This window comes from Nuphar pumila, chromosome 7 (assembly GCF_984573655.1).
Source record: "Nuphar pumila chromosome 7, dmNupPumi1.hap1.1, whole genome shotgun sequence".
In the NCBI taxonomy this organism is placed as follows: domain Eukaryota; kingdom Viridiplantae; phylum Streptophyta; class Magnoliopsida; order Nymphaeales; family Nymphaeaceae; genus Nuphar; species Nuphar pumila.
Genome location: NC_143255.1, coordinates 103,359,638 through 103,365,509, shown reverse-complemented (window position 1 = coordinate 103,365,509; position 5,872 = coordinate 103,359,638).

The following is a 5,872-nucleotide window of genomic DNA, read 5'->3' as shown; positions in this document are numbered from 1 at the left end:
ATCAAACTCCTGCGACCTGCCTCGAGGATTATCATTTGGAATCCCTACAGAAAAGGTAAGAGACCCCTTCCTCTCCATCTCATATTACTCATTGTCTTCTGATTTTCTTTTTTTTTCCATAAGTTTCTTCCCCTTTTCTTTGATTTTCTGCAAAAATTTCTTATTATTACTTTCTTCTGTTTTAATTCTATTTCTGATTATCGTGGCATTATGGGTGGGATCAACCTGCATATAGCATGATCGACCCCCTCCCATTGCAACATTATTGGAATCCACTGATTCCAACATCTAATCTCTTTTTTTTTAGTTGTCTTTTATATTTGATATCTGGTTTTAAATAGCATCGAAGGGCCTTTTATTCGTTTCAGTTTGTTGTGTTCATTCACTTTTTTCTATTTTTCCTAATTTGTTTCTCGATAATTTCATTTGGTATTCCTAAAAAAAAAAATGCCGTCTATTATACTCTGCTATTGGCATTCAGATGAGGCACCTCTGGGCGTTGAATCCCCATCTGCCGATGAATCATGTAATGCATAACAATGATCCATGGAGTTCATTAGATCCCCTCGAATTGCTACTTTGTTCTTCTCGTATTTCCATTTTTGTCTCAACCCCTAACTCTCTCTCCCCCCCCTCCCCCCTTTTCTCCGTTTGTTTTCTTGGTCACCATGGTCTTCGATTTCCCTTATTTCGATTGTGTTTTTTTCCATCCGATCTGGTTCTCCCCAGTATGTGGGATGCTTAATCAGGTTTATTCAAACTATTTTGCTTTTAGTTTGTCATTGATGGCTTTATTCTAGTCTGAGTTATGATTTGAATTCAGTTCTTCTTATGAAACTTTAATTCATTCTCTTGTTAATCTTGTATTGGTCTATGAACTTTGTAATACGTCTGTTTTCTATTCTTTTAGTTTTGTTTTCTTTTTTTTAGGACTTTTTAGCATTTGGTTTAGTGAATGTTTATTTTTTTGCTTCCTTGCACATGAAATAATCTTTTCTTGCTTGTGATTGTGTTTTATCCTATTCACTTTCATTTTCTCTTTGTTTCTTGTGATCATTTTGTATTTTCGCTCCTTATGCATTAAGTTTTGTTGTTATTTCTTACTTTTTTTATCTCCTTTATTAGTGATACTATTACCTGAACTAGTGTTGGGTCGTTCATCATGCTAATCTTTGTTAAACCTTGGTTTTTGCTCATATTGTATTGAGATGCATCCATGTCGTTGATTTTCTTTTATACTTTCTTTGGGGAATTTACCTTTTCTAGGGATCCGTAGTCGTTCAATTTTCTTTTTAATATTCATTCTGTTACATGCTTCATTTTGAATTGAATGTTACTATTCATTCTGGATAGTGGAATTTACTCTTTCTTTTGAACAATTTGCTTATATTGATCTTGTTCATGCGGTTGGAGATTTTTTGTGGGCTTCACTGTTTATAGTTTATGCCCTGTTATCTTGCTGAGCTTTTATCTACACATGTTTTTTTTCTCTCTGCATTAGCCAATGGTTCTGTATTTGTGTAAGTATGTTCAACAGTGTGAGGATTACTGTTTAGGTATGAGAATCACATATACAAAACATATAGCACATTTATGCACTGATCCACTAGAAATCAATGGCCAAAGTACGTTTTCTTGCTCTTTATCAATATGAACGAGATCAAGCTTGTCAGAAATGATGCACTGGACATGGTTTGTTTGGCCTTTTCTGAAAATACAACTTCTGGATCCCAATCTTCAGCAAGAATCAGACCCACATTTGGCGTGGAACCTTTCACTATGACACAGGGTTCATGACAGATCAAACTAGAGATTAAAAAATGGTGTTGCTGGATTTGATCGAGCATGGGAGGGAGTCTATGCGCAGGTTGTTCATTGTCAGCAATAGTGGGGCTCTCAAAGTGGATGTTACGAGGGTTGTAGGATTGAAAGACTGAACTAGTTCAAAAACTTGTCAGCAGATCAGTCTTAAGGTCACGGTTCTGTGTACGCTGATCCCTTTGCATTTCAAAGAGTGCTAATATCGCCCACACTTCCATTAGTGTTTATTGTATAGTATACATTATCACCATCCAAAAAAAAAATCCATTACAGTTGCTTCCTGCTAGTGACACTGTTCATTTGCTATACCCACCAGTAGCTCCTATCGCACACAGTAGCATCCCATTGCCCTCGTACCAGCCAACAAGTCTTCATCCATTAGTGTTTCCACCCGTACCATGGCTTTCACAAGCCACTTGCATAGCCATACCATCTACAACATCATCCCCATCCCCATCCCCATTCCTCACTACCTTTCACCCTCATGCATACTATAATACATACAGAACCACTTGGATGATGTTACAAAACCTGTGAGTTCTGAGGCTCGGGTTTCGCCTCCAATTGGTCATAATAGCTTGGTTCTGGAAGTTAGCAAAGGATCCATTTCAATTAAAGTACATGCATAAACCTAGCCTAGGCTTCACATGATCTGTAGTGAAATGCAGATTTGAATCTCCACTGAGGCTCTCCACGAAATCTCTGCTGCAGTGCAAATGAAATACAAGAAGCACTGTTTTATGGCAATTTGCTCCAAATTTCTCTATACTCTGTATCATATCTTTAGCATCATACGTCATTTACGTTTTCAGAAATCTACATCATATCATCTAAGTTGTGTGTTTAAACTATGTATATCATTTTCATTATCATAACATTTCCTTTTTTTTAGCAATCTAAAACCCATCATACTTTATGTGTTTCTACCCAATAAGCATTTTTCAAGAGCCTTTTCATTCACTTACTCTGGCCATCTTGCATCACTGTTGTATATTTTGCAGATTAACACCCTTCATTCACACACAGTAGCACCTGTGTTTAGCATTTGTAGGATACCTCCTTGCTTCTGGCATATAGCATTCACCACCAACACCCGGATACTCACCTATAGCAGCGTTGTACCCTTTTTATAGTCTTACAACATTGCCAACACACTGCTGTGATACTTCTCTTCGCACATACAACAATGCTTGGCACTGCTGTAGCTCCTAAATGTGTCTACAACAATGCTAGTGCATTCCTGTAGTTTCCTTTTCAAACCCCTACAGTGATGCCTAGTATCACTATCCACACCTTTCCCACCTTATACCTACCTACTATTTTTTTTTCTTTTGTTACCTTCACAATATCCATCTGCCATTTCATTCCACTACTATATGCATATATCCTCTGTATATCTTCATCACTCCACCTGATTAGCCGCTCCTTTCATACTCGCTTAAGCATTTGTGCACCAACACATATCATTTCACTAAACTACCTCCCTTTCACCACCTATGTCTTCCTGTTTACTTACACTTTCACAACACCAGTCCCTCACACCTTGTGCACAACTGAAGCACATTGTCTACACTTCATATCCCAGCCCTTCCATCCTCACATCACTCACTACTGATCACCCACAACACCACTTTTACCATGCATTATAGCATAAGCATCTCTTCATTAATACAAAGGTGACCACAAGTATATTGATTTCAGCATAGTTTACTTTTTTTTGTTAAGTACTAACCCTGTTTTTCAAGAAATATGTAAAAGGGGTTACTTCTCTCCTTAACTTAAAAATTTTAAATTTCAATTCCAGAGATATAATAGCTAGATGTAATGAGAATTTACATTCCTTGCACTAAATTAGAATGTATGAGCATATACATATCTCAGAAATTGTTTGTTTTCATGACATTTTTTTTTCTTTTCCTTTATTTTTTTGGAAATTCATGAATGGAAACACAAATGGCACATGCACCATTCTAATAAGAGGTGATTAAATCCTAAGTTGACGATTTGCATCAATGGCCATAGTCAAGGTGTGAACAAAACTTAGGGTTTTCATCTTTTATGGAATAACATTGGATCCACACTGGATCTTTTTCAAAATTCATTATATTTTTAAGCATTTTTTTCTTTTATTAGAGTTTAACTTAAAATTAACTCAAAATATATATCAATGGCCATAGTCAGGATATATTGAGAGTTAATTTCATTTTAAACTCTATAAAAGCACCAAAATATGTTTTATTTTTCATCTGAATTCAAATACAGATTATTTTATAATACATTTCATGACCATAGTAAGAAATGTATTATATCTTCAATCATATTTTAATTCACTTAAAGAATGAAATATGCTTTTTCAAATCTAATTTCAAATTCTTTTAATTCATTCATCATTTAGAATAGAATTACATCATATTTTTAATTTTTTTGTCAAAATCCAAGTGATTTTGAGATAATTCTTTAAATACCTTCTTCATTTCTCAAATCAATTCTTATTCAAAATCACCTTCTCAATTCTATCTCATCTCAAAATTCAATTACAAAGTCAAATTTGACTTTGAAATTTCAAATTCATTTTTTATATTCGAAATTCAATTTAAAATTCAGATCAAATTTCAAAGTTCAATTCAACTTTGAAATTTCAAATTCATCTTCAGGATTCAATTTCAAATTCAATTTAACATCTCAAATCAAATTTCAAGGTTCAATTTAAACTTTGAAAATTTTAGATTCATCTTCTGATTTCAAGATTTAAATTCGAAATCAAATTCATTCTTGAAATCCATAAAGTTCTATCATTGAGTCTGGATTCTCAAATCAAAATCAAGGTTTTTGAGATTGATTCTGAATATCAAAAATTTGATTTTTTTTTTCTAAGTCTAAAGCCTACTTTTAAATTCAAATTTGGATTTCCAAAAATCCCGATTCATCCTAAAAGCCCCATTTGGATTTTCAAAATCCAATTCCCTCTTGGATTCTAGATTTGGAATCCAATTCCACCCTGGATTTAGATTTTCAAATCCAATTTCATCATGGATTCCAGACTTCGGATCCAATTTCATCTAGGATTCCAGATTTCAGATTCAACTCTATTTTGGATTCCAGACTTCAGATCTAATTCCATTCAGGATTCAGATTTCCAAATCCAACTCCATTTTGGATTCCAGACTTCGGATCCAATTCCATTTAGGATTCAGATTTCCAAATCCAACTCCGTTTTGGATTCCAGACTTCGGATCCAATTCCATTTAGGATTCCAGATTTCGGATTCAACTCCATTTTGGATTCCAGACTTCAGATCTAATTCCATTTAGGATTCCAGATTTCGGATTCAAAATCCATTTTTGATTCCAGACTTCAGATCCAATTCCATCTAGGATTCCAGATTTTAAATTCAATTCCATCTTAGATTTTAGATTTTGGATCCAATTCCATTTAGGATTCATATTTCAGATTCAAATCCATCTAGGATTCTAGATTTCAGATCAAATTTTATTCCAGATTTAAAATCCAGTTCTATTTCCAATTCTCATTTTCAAAGCCAATTTCAAATCTATTTCTCAAGTCTAAATTCAAATTCAATTCCTATTTTAAGTTCTGAATTCAAAATTTCCCTTTTTTTAAAAAAATTTGATTCTTGAAAATCGAAGCCCATTCTGACTTTGAGAATTCATTCTTATTTCAAAATTCTAATTCTAATTTTTTTTCTCTTCATCTAAAGGCTTATCTTTCCAAAATTCTAATCACTTCAAGACTTGAAATTTCAAGTCTCTTCTTCCAGATCTATTTCAAAATTCAAAGCTAGATCTAACTTTTTCAAACCAATTTCAAACCTTTGAATCATCTCTTCACTTTTCTCAAATTTATTTCAGAATCACTTGAAAAATCCAAAATTTCTAAACTATTTTCTCAAAAGCATACATTTCTGCATTTGCATTGCACAAGCATGATTCTTTGTACATTTTTAGACTTAGAATAAATTCTTAGATAATGTTTTAGCAAAGCAAAAATGCATAAATTCGATCATTGGTTCGATTACCCCTGGTAAAGGCGC